General features: G+C 44.8%; 14 non-coding genes across 14 annotated transcripts; all 14 read right to left on the bottom strand.

Moving 5' to 3' along the window:
* Positions 1–354: 354 nt before the first annotated feature.
* LOC128385171 (5S ribosomal RNA) lies at positions 355–473 on the bottom strand. Its single transcript, XR_008324646.1, has one exon. It is a non-coding gene; the product is annotated as a 5S ribosomal RNA (ribosomal RNA).
* A 414-nt stretch (positions 474–887) lies between these two features.
* Positions 888–1,006, bottom strand: LOC128384338 (5S ribosomal RNA). Its single transcript, XR_008324121.1, has one exon. It is a non-coding gene; the product is annotated as a 5S ribosomal RNA (ribosomal RNA).
* A 420-nt stretch (positions 1,007–1,426) lies between these two features.
* Positions 1,427–1,545, bottom strand: LOC128384331 (5S ribosomal RNA). The gene has a single exon (XR_008324120.1). It is a non-coding gene; the product is annotated as a 5S ribosomal RNA (ribosomal RNA).
* A 412-nt stretch (positions 1,546–1,957) lies between these two features.
* On the bottom strand, positions 1,958–2,076 carry LOC128354066 (5S ribosomal RNA). Its single transcript, XR_008320945.1, has one exon. It is a non-coding gene; the product is annotated as a 5S ribosomal RNA (ribosomal RNA).
* Positions 2,077–2,489: 413 nt separating this feature from the next.
* LOC128385164 (5S ribosomal RNA) lies at positions 2,490–2,608 on the bottom strand. The gene has a single exon (XR_008324645.1). It is a non-coding gene; the product is annotated as a 5S ribosomal RNA (ribosomal RNA).
* Positions 2,609–3,021: 413 nt separating this feature from the next.
* On the bottom strand, positions 3,022–3,140 carry LOC128385157 (5S ribosomal RNA). The gene has a single exon (XR_008324644.1). It is a non-coding gene; the product is annotated as a 5S ribosomal RNA (ribosomal RNA).
* A 420-nt stretch (positions 3,141–3,560) lies between these two features.
* Positions 3,561–3,679, bottom strand: LOC128385143 (5S ribosomal RNA). The gene has a single exon (XR_008324642.1). It is a non-coding gene; the product is annotated as a 5S ribosomal RNA (ribosomal RNA).
* A 413-nt stretch (positions 3,680–4,092) lies between these two features.
* LOC128385136 (5S ribosomal RNA) lies at positions 4,093–4,211 on the bottom strand. Its single transcript, XR_008324641.1, has one exon. It is a non-coding gene; the product is annotated as a 5S ribosomal RNA (ribosomal RNA).
* Positions 4,212–4,630: 419 nt separating this feature from the next.
* LOC128385129 (5S ribosomal RNA) lies at positions 4,631–4,749 on the bottom strand. The gene has a single exon (XR_008324640.1). It is a non-coding gene; the product is annotated as a 5S ribosomal RNA (ribosomal RNA).
* A 413-nt stretch (positions 4,750–5,162) lies between these two features.
* LOC128385123 (5S ribosomal RNA) lies at positions 5,163–5,281 on the bottom strand. The gene has a single exon (XR_008324639.1). It is a non-coding gene; the product is annotated as a 5S ribosomal RNA (ribosomal RNA).
* Positions 5,282–5,694: 413 nt separating this feature from the next.
* LOC128353759 (5S ribosomal RNA) lies at positions 5,695–5,813 on the bottom strand. The gene has a single exon (XR_008320914.1). It is a non-coding gene; the product is annotated as a 5S ribosomal RNA (ribosomal RNA).
* Positions 5,814–6,226: 413 nt separating this feature from the next.
* On the bottom strand, positions 6,227–6,345 carry LOC128385119 (5S ribosomal RNA). Its single transcript, XR_008324638.1, has one exon. It is a non-coding gene; the product is annotated as a 5S ribosomal RNA (ribosomal RNA).
* Positions 6,346–6,764: 419 nt separating this feature from the next.
* Positions 6,765–6,883, bottom strand: LOC128354379 (5S ribosomal RNA). Its single transcript, XR_008321026.1, has one exon. It is a non-coding gene; the product is annotated as a 5S ribosomal RNA (ribosomal RNA).
* A 411-nt stretch (positions 6,884–7,294) lies between these two features.
* On the bottom strand, positions 7,295–7,413 carry LOC128354566 (5S ribosomal RNA). Its single transcript, XR_008321089.1, has one exon. It is a non-coding gene; the product is annotated as a 5S ribosomal RNA (ribosomal RNA).
* Positions 7,414–14,064: the final 6,651 nt, after the last annotated feature.

Genomic DNA, 14,064 nt, shown 5'->3' with positions numbered 1-14,064 from the left:
CTGAGTGGCGGATAATGGTGTCTCAGCCATCAAACACATGCTATCCTTTAACAGTACTTTGATAGGAATAGTTGTTTTTTTTCTGCGGAGAAACACACAGCTGGAAGGACTGCAACCTTGTTTCTCAGGCCATTTGTGATTTGTGTACATGCGGGATGATTGCAGGCTTTTTACAGGCTGTAACAGTGAGAACTGGAACCCTAAAAACTACTTGGAAAGTGAGGCGTCTCAGTGCCACCTCTCTGGCGTGCATTCAGACACAGCTGGAATGATTGCAGCTTTTGTTCCTCAAAGCCCTGTGTGCGGTGATGGAGCAACAGCGCCCTCCTTTGGTGACAGCTGAGAGGGAAAAAAAGCTTACAGCACCTGGTATTCCCAGGCGGTCTCCCATCCAAGTACTAACCAGGCCCGACCCTGCTTAGCTTCCGAGATCAGACGAGATCGGGCGTGTTCAGGGTGGTATGGCCGTAAGCGACGAAACAGGCCGCAGAAAGCCCATTTAAACATGCTGTGACACCACTGACAGTTGCTCACACCAGCTGAGTGGCGGATAATGGTGTCTCAGCCATCAAACACATGCTATCCTTTAACAGTACTTTGATAGGAATAGTTGTTTTTTTTCTGCGGAGAAACACACAGCTGGAAGGACTGCAACCTTGTTTCTCAGGCCATTTGTGTACATGCGGGATGATTGCAGGCTTTTTACAGGCTGTAACAGTGAGAACTGGAACCCTAAAAACTACTTGGAAAGTGAGGCGTCTCAGTGCCACCTCTCTGGCGTGCATTCAGACACAGCTGGAATGATTGCAGCTTTTGTTCCTCAAAGCCCTGTGTGCGGTGATGGAGCAACAGCGCCCTCCTTTGGTGACAGCTGAGAGGGAAAAAAAGGCTTACAGCACCTGGTATTCCCAGGCGGTCTCCCATCCAAGTACTAACCAGGCCCGACCCTGCTTAGCTTCCGAGATCAGACGAGATCGGGCGTGTTCAGGGTGGTATGGCCGTAAGCGACGAAACAGGCCGCAGAAAGCCCATTTAAACATGCTGTGACACCACTGACAGTTGCTCACACCAGCTGAGTGGCGGATAATGGTGTCTCAGCCATCAAACACATGCTATCCTTTAACAGTACTTTGATAGGAATAGTTTTTTTTTTCTGCGGAGAAACACACAGCTGGAAGGACTGCAACCTTGTTTCTCAGGCCATTTGTGATTTGTGTACATGCGGGATGATTGCAGGCTTTTTACAGGCTGTAACAGTGAGAACTGGAACCCTAAAAACTACTTGGAAAGTGAGGCGTCTCAGTGCCACCTCTCTGGCGTGCATTCAGACACAGCTGGAATGATTGCAGCTTTTGTTCCTCAAAGCCCTGTGTGCGGTGATGGAGCAACAGCGCCCTCCTTTGGTGACAGCTGAGAGGGAAAAAAAGGCTTACAGCACCTGGTATTCCCAGGCGGTCTCCCATCCAAGTACTAACCAGGCCCGACCCTGCTTAGCTTCCGAGATCAGACGAGATCGGGCGTGTTCAGGGTGGTATGGCCGTAAGCGACGAAACAGGCCGCAGAAAGCCCATTTAAACATGCTGTGACACCACTGACAGTTGCTCACACCAGCTGAGTGGCGGATAATGGTGTCTCAGCCATCAAACACATGCTATCCTTTAACAGTACTTTGATAGGAATAGTTTTTTTTTTCTGCGGAGAAACACACAGCTGGAAGGACTGCAACCTTGTTTCTCAGGCCATTTGTGTACATGCGGGATGATTGCAGGCTTTTTACAGGCTGTAACAGTGAGAACTGGAACCCTAAAAACTACTTGGAAAGTGAGGCGTCTCAGTGCCACCTCTCTGGCGTGCATTCAGACACAGCTGGAATGATTGCAGCTTTTGTTCCTCAAAGCCCTGTGTGCGGTGATGGAGCAACAGCGCCCTCCTTTGGTGACAGCTGAGAGGGAAAAAAAGCTTACAGCACCTGGTATTCCCAGGCGGTCTCCCATCCAAGTACTAACCAGGCCCGACCCTGCTTAGCTTCCGATATCAGACGAGATCGGGCGTGTTCAGGGTGGTATGGCCGTAAGCGACTAAACAGGCCGCAGAAAGCCCATTTAAACATGCTGTGACACCACTGACAGTTGCTCACACCAGCTGAGTGGCGGATAATGGTGTCTCAGCCATCAAACACATGCTATCCTTTAACAGTACTTTGATAGGAATAGTTGTTTTTTTTCTGCGGAGAAACACACAGCTGGAAGGACTGCAACCTTGTTTCTCAGGCCATTTGTGTACATGCGGGATGATTGCAGGCTTTTTACAGGCTGTAACAGTGAGAACTGGAACCCTAAAAACTACTTGGAAAGTGAGGCGTCTCAGTGCCACCTCTCTGGCGTGCATTCAGACACAGCTGGAATGATTGCAGCTTTTGTTCCTCAAAGCCCTGTGTGCGGTGATGGAGCAACAGCGCCCTCCTTTGGTGACAGCTGAGAGGGAAAAAAAGCTTACAGCACCTGGTATTCCCAGGCGGTCTCCCATCCAAGTACTAACCAGGCCCGACCCTGCTTAGCTTCCGAGATCAGACGAGATCGGGCGTGTTCAGGGTGGTATGGCCGTAAGCGATGAAACAGGCTGCAGAAAGCCCATTTAAACATGCTGTGACACCACTGACAGTTGCTCACACCAGCTGAGTGGCGGATAATGGTGTCTCAGCCATCAAACACATGCTATCCTTTAACAGTACTTTGATAGGAATAGTTGTTTTTTTTCTGCGGAGAAACACACAGCTGGAAGGACTGCAACCTTGTTTCTCAGGCCATTTGTGTACATGCGGGATGATTGCAGGCTTTTTACAGGCTGTAACAGTGAGAACTGGAACCCTAAAAACTACTTGGAAAGTGAGGCGTCTCAGTGCCACCTCTCTGGCGTGCATTCAGACACAGCTGGAATGATTGCAGCTTTTGTTCCTCAAAGCCCTGTGTGCGGTGATGGAGCAACAGCGCCCTCCTTTGGTGACAGCTGAGAGGGAAAAAAAGCTTACAGCACCTGGTATTCCCAGGCGGTCTCCCATCCAAGTACTAACCAGGCCCGACCCTGCTTAGCTTCCGAGATCAGACGAGATCGGGCGTGTTCAGGGTGGTATGGCCGTAAGCGACGAAACAGGCCGCAGAAAGCCCATTTAAACATGCTGTGACACCACTGACAGTTGCTCACACCAGCTGAGTGGCGGATAATGGTGTCTCAGCCATCAAACACATGCTATCCTTTAACAGTACTTTGATAGGAATAGTTTTTTTTTTTCTGCGGAGAAACACACAGCTGGAAGGACTGCAACCTTGTTTCTCAGGCCATTTGTGATTTGTGTACATGCGGGATGATTGCAGGCTTTTTACAGGCTGTAACAGTGAGAACTGGAACCCTAAAAACTACTTGGAAAGTGAGGCGTCTCAGTGCCACCTCTCTGGCGTGCATTCAGACACAGCTGGAATGATTGCAGCTTTTGTTCCTCAAAGCCCTGTGTGCGGTGATGGAGCAACAGCGCCCTCCTTTGGTGACAGCTGAGAGGGAAAAAAAGCTTACAGCACCTGGTATTCCCAGGCGGTCTCCCATCCAAGTACTAACCAGGCCCGACCCTGCTTAGCTTCCGAGATCAGACGAGATCGGGCGTGTTCAGGGTGGTATGGCCGTAAGCGATGAAACAGGCCGCAGAAAGCCCATTTAAACATGCTGTGACACCACTGACAGTTGCTCACACCAGCTGAGTGGCGGATAATGGTGTCTCAGCCATCAAACACATGCTATCCTTTAACAGTACTTTGATAGGAATAGTTGTTTTTTTTCTGCGGAGAAACACACAGCTGGAAGGACTGCAACCTTGTTTCTCAGGCCATTTGTGTACATGCGGGATGATTGCAGGCTTTTTACAGGCTGTAACAGTGAGAACTGGAACCCTAAAAACTACTTGGAAAGTGAGGCGTCTCAGTGCCACCTCTCTGGCGTGCATTCAGACACAGCTGGAATGATTGCAGCTTTTGTTCCTCAAAGCCCTGTGTGCGGTGATGGAGCAACAGCGCCCTCCTTTGGTGACAGCTGAGAGGGAAAAAAAGCTTACAGCACCTGGTATTCCCAGGCGGTCTCCCATCCAAGTACTAACCAGGCCCGACCCTGCTTAGCTTCCGAGATCAGACGAGATCGGGCGTGTTCAGGGTGGTATGGCCGTAAGCGACGAAACAGGCCGCAGAAAGCCCATTTAAACATGCTGTGACACCACTGACAGTTGCTCACCCCAGCTGTGTGGCGGATAATGGTGTCTCAGCCATCAAACACATGCTATCCTTTAACAGTACTTTGATAGGAATAGTTTTTTTTTTCTGCGGAGAAACACACAGCTGGAAGGACTGCAACCTTGTTTCTCAGGCCATTTGTGATTTGTGTACATGCGGGATGATTGCAGGCTTTTTACAGGCTGTAACAGTGAGAACTGGAACCCTAAAAACTACTTGGAAAGTGAGGCGTCTCAGTGCCACCTCTCTGGCGTGCATTCAGACACAGCTGGAATGATTGCAGCTTTTGTTCCTCAAAGCCCTGTGTGCGGTGATGGAGCAACAGCGCCCTCCTTTGGTGACAGCTGAGAGGGAAAAAAAGCTTACAGCACCTGGTATTCCCAGGCGGTCTCCCATCCAAGTACTAACCAGGCCCGACCCTGCTTAGCTTCCGAGATCAGACGAGATCGGGCGTGTTCAGGGTGGTATGGCCGTAAGCGACGAAACAGGCCGCAGAAAGCCCATTTAAACATGCTGTGACACCACTGACAGTTGCTCACACCAGCTGAGTGGCGGATAATGGTGTCTCAGCCATCAAACACATGCTATCCTTTAACAGTACTTTGATAGGAATAGTTGTTTTTTTTCTGCGGAGAAACACACAGCTGGAAGGACTGCAACCTTGTTTCTCAGGCCATTTGTGTACATGCGGGATGATTGCAGGCTTTTTACAGGCTGTAACAGTGAGAACTGGAACCCTAAAAACTACTTGGAAAGTGAGGCGTCTCAGTGCCACCTCTCTGGCGTGCATTCAGACACAGCTGGAATGATTGCAGCTTTTGTTCCTCAAAGCCCTGTGTGCGGTGATGGAGCAACAGCGCCCTCCTTTGGTGACAGCTGAGAGGGAAAAAAAGCTTACAGCACCTGGTATTCCCAGGCGGTCTCCCATCCAAGTACTAACCAGGCCCGACCCTGCTTAGCTTCCGAGATCAGACGAGATCGGGCGTGTTCAGGGTGGTATGGCCGTAAGCGATGAAACAGGCCGCAGAAAGCCCATTTAAACATGCTGTGACACCACTGACAGTTGCTCACACCAGCTGAGTGGCGGATAATGGTGTCTCAGCCATCAAACACATGCTATCCTTTAACAGTACTTTGATAGGAATAGTTGTTTTTTTTCTGCGGAGAAACACACAGCTGGAAGGACTGCAACCTTGTTTCTCAGGCCATTTGTGTACATGCGGGATGATTGCAGGCTTTTTACAGGCTGTAACAGTGAGAACTGGAACCCTAAAAACTACTTGGAAAGTGAGGCGTCTCAGTGCCACCTCTCTGGCGTGCATTCAGACACAGCTGGAATGATTGCAGCTTTTGTTCCTCAAAGCCCTGTGTGCGGTGATGGAGCAACAGCGCCCTCCTTTGGTGACAGCTGAGAGGGAAAAAAAGCTTACAGCACCTGGTATTCCCAGGCGGTCTCCCATCCAAGTACTAACCAGGCCCGACCCTGCTTAGCTTCCGAGATCAGACGAGATCGGGCGTGTTCAGGGTGGTATGGCCGTAAGTGACGAAACAGGCCGCAGAAAGCCCATTTAAACATGCTGTGACACCACTGACAGTTGCTCACCCCAGCTGTGTGGCGGATAATGGTGTCTCAGCCATCAAACACAGGCTATCCTTTAACAGTACTTTGATAGGAATAGTTGTTTTTTTTCTGCGGAGAAACACACAGCTGGAAGGACTGCAACCTTGTTTCTCAGGCCATTTGTGTACATGCGGGATGATTGCAGGCTTTTTACAGGCTGTAACAGTGAGAACTGGAACCCTAAAAACTACTTGGAAAGTGAGGTGTCTCAGTGCCACCTCTCTGGCGTGCATTCAGACACAGCTGGAATGATTGCAGCTTTTGTTCCTCAAAGCCCTGTGTGCGGTGATGGAGCAACAGCGCCCTCCTTTGGTGACAGCTGAGAGGGAAAAAAAGCTTACAGCACCTGGTATTCCCAGGCGGTCTCCCATCCAAGTACTAACCAGGCCCGACCCTGCTTAGCTTCCGAGATCAGACGAGATCGGGCGTGTTCAGGGTGGTATGGCCGTAAGCGACGAAACAGGCCGCAGAAAGCCCATTTAAACATGCTGTGACACCACTGACAGTTGCTCACACCAGCTGAGTGGCGGATAATGGTGTCTCAGCCATCAAACACATGCTATCCTTTAACAGTACTTTGATAGGAATAGTTTTTTTTTTCTGCGGAGAAACACACAGCTGGAAGGACTGCAACCTTGTTTCTCAGGCCATTTGTGATTTGTGTACATGCGGGATGATTGCAGGCTTTTTACAGGCTGTAACAGTGAGAACTGGAACCCTAAAAACTACTTGGAAAGTGAGGCGTCTCAGTGCCACCTCTCTGGCGTGCATTCAGACACAGCTGGAATGATTGCAGCTTTTGTTCCTCAAAGCCCTGTGTGCGGTGATGAAGCAACAGCGCCCTCCTTTGGTGACAGCTGAGAGGGAAAAAAAGCTTACAGCACCTGGTATTCCCAGGCGGTCTCCCATTCAAGTACTAACCAGGCCCGACCCTGCTTAGCTTCCGATATCAGACGAGATCGGGCGTGTTCAGGGTGGTATGGCCGTAAGCGACGAAACAGGCCGCAGAAAGCCCATTTAAACATGCTGTGACACCACTGACAGTTGCTCACACCAGCTGAGTGGCGGATAATGGTGTCTCAGCCATCAAACACATGCTATCCTTTAACAGTACTTTGATAGGAATAGTTTTTTTTTCTGCGGAGAAACACACAGCTGGAAGGACTGCAACCTTGTTTCTCAGGCCATTTGTGTACATGCGGGATGATTGCAGGCTTTTTACAGGCTGTAACAGTGAGAACTGGAACCCTAAAAACTACTTGGAAAGTGAGGCGTCTCAGTGCCACCTCTCTGGCGTGCATTCAGACACAGCTGGAATGATTGCAGCTTTTGTTCCTCAAAGCCCTGTGTGCGGTGATGGAGCAACAGCGCCCTCCTTTGGTGACAGCTGAGAGGGAAAAAAAGCTTACAGCACCTGGTATTCCCAGGCGGTCTCCCATCCAAGTACTAACCAGGCCCGACCCTGCTTAGCTTGCGAGATCAGACGAGATCGGGCGTGTTCAGTGTGGTATGGCCGTAAGCGACAAAACAGGCCGCAGAAAGCCCATTTAAACATGCTGTGACACCACTGACAGTTGCTCACACCAGCTGAGTGGCGGATAATGGTGTCTCAGCCATCAAACACATGCTATCCTTTAACAGTACTTTGATAGGAATAGTTGTTTTTTTTCTGCGCAGAAACACACAGCTGGAAGGACTGCAACCTTGTTTCTCAGGCCATTTGTGTACATGCGGGATGATTGCAGGCTTTTTACAGGCTGTAACAGTGAGAACTGGAACCCTAAAAACTACTTGGAAAGTGAGGCGTCTCAGTGCCACCTCTCTGGCGTGCATTCAGACACAGCTGGAATGATTGCAGCTTTTGTTCCTCAAAGCCCTGTGTGCGGTGATGGAGCAACAGCGCCCTCCTTTGGTGACAGCTGAGAGGGAAAAAAAGCTTACAGCACCTGGTATTCCCAGGCGGTCTCCCATCCAAGTACTAACCAGGCCCGACCCTGCTTAGCTTCCGAGATCAGACGAGATCGGGCGTGTTTTTTTTTTTTTTTTTTTTTTATTATCAAAAAATCATAATAATACATAATCTTTTAAATCATTATCAACACATAACAAAACAAAAAAACACAGACATTCACTGTCAAAGAAATTCACAAAATCAACATACCACAAACAAAACACAAAACACAGAAGCTCCTCCAATTGCTTGAAATCCACACTTCCTACATTTAAACCCATACAGGTTATATACAAATCAAACAACCACAAAAAAGGGAAAGAAGAAAAAAAACAAATTAAAATAGAATCCTTCTCAAGATAAACTACCGTAAATTAAACAGAATAAAGAAATACAACCCCCTTACTAAAGAAGCTCCTTCATACCGATATCAACACTTCTATTAGCTTTCAGTATCCTTTAAGATACAACATAATTCACACTAAACAAAATCAAAAAAGAAAAGAACAGAACTTTAAACTAAAACCTGAAAACTGAAACAAAAAGACATACAAGAATATACACATTACTCATTCTCATTCCAAACCATCATTTTAAAACTAAACTACCAAGAAAAAAATAAAACAGTCACCCTTCAAAATAGAGCTACAATTCCACTAAACATGAAAATAATGCTTTTATCACCGTTATCCTAACCAAAACCATAAACCTCTTTTCTTGTAAAACAAATGATATAAATAAAACACTCGAAGAACCAAAAAAAAAATTCACTATTGAGCAATAAATAAAACACAACCTTATTATACCCGAAACCATTTTCTCAATTCTCCCATTCCCAACTTAAAGTGCCTCCTTCATTCAAAGAAATAAGAGTATTATCTGTCAGAAAGAGTCGAGTGAAATCTGCAGTACCGTGTAAGCCTCTAAAACGCACATGCTTTCTTACTAAGTTCTTGAATATTGGCCAAACAGGATGGATTACATGGTCATAATGAGCCATGTTTCTTCGCAATTTTACAGCTAAACGCGCATGGCTCAATAGAAACCGACACAATGTTGCATTTCTCACTCGGCTCTCATCCCAAATTCCAAACAGAAAAAAAACATCCCAGGAGTCAGACACTCTCCATACCAATCCCAATTTGTCTTGTAAACAAGTTTTCAAGTGTGCAAAAAAAATCCTCAGTTCTACACAATCGCAAAACATATGCAATAAAGTTTCTGCTTGTAAACCACATGTGTCACAATGTCTTTCAACAGTCCTGTCCAATTGATGCAAAATAACATTTGTGAACACCTTGTTATGCCTAATCTTAAAATCACTATCCTCTGCTTCTATACTATTGCCCTTTATCTTCCATGAGCTCCAAATCAAATCGACATCCAAAGATGGAAAAACTTTCCTCCAGTAAGCTAAAGAGGTGGGTTTTTGTACTACTGACAACACAAATTTACTGTAAATAAACTTACTTGTTATAAACTCTAAATTTTTCCATCGGTCTCCTGTAAAAAACCTCAACACAGGTAAACTGTCACTACAACTGGGGACAATAGAGTTCTTAATCAAAACAGACCAATGTTCAGGCAAATTTTTTAAGATCACCTGATAATAAGCTACTATAGCTGTCATTGTAACATCCTCATCAATGTCTTGTACCCCGTCATAAATCACTTGAGGTGGATAAAACCCTGGCAACACCTCATACATTAAATCTTTCAGTTGTACAAAACCAGCCCTTAACATATTAATATTGTACAGTAAAACTCCTTTGTTCACTATATATTTGTTCAAAAAAATAGGTACGTTCTTTAAGACAGACAAATCAGTACATTCATAAGATAAGTGTTTCAAAAAAGACGCATGAGCTGAGAGGACCTCCCTATAAAAAAGGGGAAGTCTCTCAGTCATGGATTGTTTCACTTGCATCAGTAATACAAAATCACCAATATTTAACACAGAGTTCAAATAAAACCTCATTACATGTTTCCACCCATAATTGTTAACATCACACAAATATTTTTTCACCACTTTCATTCTAAAGGCATTTTTCTTACTAACAATATCAACCAATTTTAAACCCCCCTCACAATACAACCCCACTAAAGTTTTGCGAGCAAATTTTCCTATTGGAGCACCCCACAAAAACACAGATATGATATCATTCAAGCCTTTTCACCACCCACAGGGGTAGATCTAACACTGCGAGTGTATAATACAATCGTGAAACAATCAAACTATTAATAATTATGACTTTTCCCCCCAATTTCAAATTCCGTAAGCGCCAAAAATTTAAAGTAGATTCCAATTTTCTTAAATGTTCCTCCCATGTCAAATCCCTTGCTTTTCTCCCATCCTTACCCACATAAGTCCCCAAAATCTTCAAATGCTGACTTTGTACAGTAAAATTGTGCTCAGTCAGCGATGATTCCAAACTATTTACAAACATTATTTCAGATTTAGTCATATTTATCACTGAGCCAGAGGCTTTACCATAAAGATGGATCAATTCAATAGTCCTTGTAATGCTAGACATGTCCTGAACCGTTATGGTCGTGTCGTCAGCAAATTGCTGGATGACACACGTATTCCCCCCTGGTAAAGCAATGCCTCTTATCAAATTATCAGATTTAATCATCTTACTTAACGGCTCAACAACAAGCGAGTACAATATGGACGACATAGGGCAGCCTTGCCTCACTGATCGCTGCAAAGGAAAACTGTCAGTTAAGACCCCATTACACTTAACTCTTGCTGTAGCCGTACTGTACATCAATCTTAACCAATTTATAATTCTCTCCCCAAAATTAAATTTTTCCAATACTCTAAAAAGAAAATAATGTTCCACCCTATCAAAAGCTTTGTTAAAATCAATAGATAATACAATACCCTCCTTATTAGTAAACTTCAAAAACTCAACCACATCACGAATCGTGGAAATTATATCGGTCACTTCTCTTCCAGGGACGCTATAGGCCTGTGTTGGTGACACAATTGTATGTATGACACTCTTAAACCTGTTGGCAAAAATTTTCATCAAAATTTTATAATCCGTGTTTAACAGAGTAATCGGTCTATAATTTGCCATTTCAGTTCGATCACCTTTTTTAAAAAGTAATGTGATTAAACCCTCAGCCATTGTATCAGGTACCACCTGTTTGATTTCAATGTCATTATATAATTTCAATAAAATAGGCACCAACACAGACCTGAAGCATACATAAAAATTTGCCGTTAATCCATCACTTCCTGGACTTTTGTTTTGTAGCAGCTGATCAATTGCATTGTTAATATCTTTTATAGTCAATATCTGATCACACATGATCTTATCCTCATTTGATAGCTTTATATCTAAATTATTCACAATTTTCTCAGACAAATCAACATTGTGGACCTCCGAACAAAAAAGAGCTTCATAATAATTCTGTACATTTTCTAATATTTCAACAAAAGAATCAACCGTTTCCCCATCCTTATTTTTAATTTTATCAATATATACACGTGATTGACGTGTCTTTTCCAAATTCAAAAAAAAAGCAGTATTTTTTTCCCCCTCCACTGCATACTGAGCCTTACTTAATATTGCACCTTCACATTTTATTTTATCTAATTCAAACAATTCATCTCTAACACTCAAAAAATCACCAACATTCACATCTAATTGTCTTTGCATAATCATCAATCGTGAACGTAATTTTTTTTCTTTCAACTTATTTTGAAAAGACAATCTTTTTGCAAAGTTAATACTTTTACGTTTTATCTTTAATTTTAAATCCTCCCACCCTGCTATTATATTCGTTAAGAAATCAATTTTGGAACTCTCAAAAGAAATCAACTCAGTAATACATTTCACATAATCCTCATTCAAAAGTAATTGTGCATTGAAATTCCACACCCCCCCCCCCCCCTTTCCCCTTTTCTGAATCCCCATTCCCACCCTCAAAAACACATGATCACTCATGAAAGTCAAATTATGAGACATTTTACCAAAAAGAAATAACAGAGACTTTTTCACCAAACATAAATCGATACGGCTTTGCCTCAAACTGTTTTGATGTAATTGAATTCGGGAAAATTCCCTTACTGTTGGATGCAAAACTCTCCATAAATCACAAAAGTCATATCGATGCATAAAAGTCTGTAAGGCAGCTCGTGACGTATCCTGTTTTAAAACAACATTTTCAGCCACATCGAGCACTGACAGTTTAACATTAAAGTCACCCATTATAATGTCACAATCCTTCCCAATGTTCTTCAAAGTCGAGAAAAAACCCGTTCTATCTCCTTCTATGTTTGGTGCATATATATTTAACAAATTATAATGTACATTATTATAGCTGAATTGGATTTTTATCCATCGTCCATTGTTATCCTGTTCAACATGAGTAGCGTCAATGTTAAAACCGTCCCTTACTATGACGCAAACACCTCTGGAATTACACAGTCCATAACTAGATAAAAAAGAAAACTTTGGCCACAAAGCTCGGCAGCGCTGCTCCCACACGGAGTCCCAATGAGTTTCTTGCAAGCACAATATGGGAGCATCACACATTGTCAATATGCTCTCGAGCTTTGCCACATTTCTCAGACCATTTACATTAAAAGAAATCAAATCTATCATAGTAAGGGACAATAAAAAAAATAAAACATTAAACAAAATCATTGATGCTGCTACTCATTTAAGTGCTCTAACTTTTTTTCATTACCTTCTCCCACCCTTTTATAGCCGCTGCCATCTCTGCCTGCCGCAACAGAGAGACTCCTGATTCATCTCCCGAGAACCAGAGCCGGGGCCCTCCAGATTCATCAAACTTCTCCAGGTCCGAGTCGTCCGTTTCACTGCACATTAAACTGGGCAGCACCTCCGTACGCTGGTTGCTACGGCTCCGTGCTCTCACTCCTTTCTCCGTCACTTTCCCAGTCGATAGAGATCTCAGGGACGGGAGACGAGACCGCCTCGCCGACACCGGAGCACTCTTTTTTCCTTCAGTCACAGCATCCACCGACAGCTCAGATGATCGATCCCTCACTGTGTTATCACGTACTTCCATGTCCTCCGACACCGCCATCTCTTGCTCAATAGCCACCACAGATTCCTCATTCTCCTCTTCCTCCTCCGACTCCTCCACTGCGTCCCCGTTATCAGCCATTTCGTCCTCGTTACTGTCCACAATCACTTTCTCAACGTGCACATCATTGACAATAAAAACACTGTCTCTCGTTGTATTGTCCGTCACACAGTCACGTGCATAATGTCCATTGTTGCCACATTTGAAACATTTGAATTCCGGACAATCCTTCATAATATGTCCAGGCTGGATACACAGCCTGCACACTTGTAGTTGGTGATCGTGGAGGACCCGAAAAAACTCCACTCCCTCTAATGTCTCGAACTTCGTACTATATGGTAGTGATGATACAGTGTCAGAAAATTGTACTTTTAAAAACCTTGTCCCATCATACACATCAGTCCCAGCCCATTTGCGTCTTTTTATAGGTGACGCAGGTTCCACCCCCCATTGTCTCAGTCTTTCACACAACTTCTCATCCTTTATGTATGTTGGCAAGTTCAAAAAGGACACAATTTTTACCTTCCTTGATAATTCCGCTGCATGAATCCTGGATCGTTTTATCTGAAGTCCGTCCAACAGCGTCTTTTTACCGTCCTCATTTCTCATCGTTATCTCCCATTTTTGTCCACCTTTGACATGGCAGCCGACAACTTTCCCACATTTTGCTGCAATAGTCTGTAACAGTTCCATCATTGTAATCTTGTCCTCTCCCTCCACCTCCACCTGCAGCACCAGGCTCTCGTCTTGCAGATGGGGCTCATCCACCTCAGCCACCATTTTCCCTCGTTCCGCCGCTGCGCTCGTCCGCGGCGCAGCAGCTTTTGAATTTTCATTTACATTGTCTTTAAAAACGTGTCCTTCTCGTCCCTCACCGTCCAACCTTTGTTTTACCAATGATACATCGTCCTGCTGTTTCCTTGCCCCCTTTTCAGAAGTCATCGTTGTCTTTGCATCTGCACCCGGCCGCGACGCACCTGCTACCGCCGCCATTTTCCCTCCTCCTGCTGCTGTGTCACTGCGCTCCGCCGCCACGTTGGATTTCCTTCCCAATCGATTCTTTAGTGATAGTTGGTTACCTCCTCGACCTCCCGTTCTCTGCCCCGGCGTCAATACATCCTCTTTCTGCCTCTCTCCACCTGCATTGACCTCCG

Source organism: Scomber japonicus, chromosome 2 (assembly GCF_027409825.1).
Source record: "Scomber japonicus isolate fScoJap1 chromosome 2, fScoJap1.pri, whole genome shotgun sequence".
NCBI classification, from domain to species: domain Eukaryota; kingdom Metazoa; phylum Chordata; class Actinopteri; order Scombriformes; family Scombridae; genus Scomber; species Scomber japonicus.
Note: the sequence above shows the minus strand (reverse complement) of the source record. Positions and strands in the feature narration are given on the sequence as shown.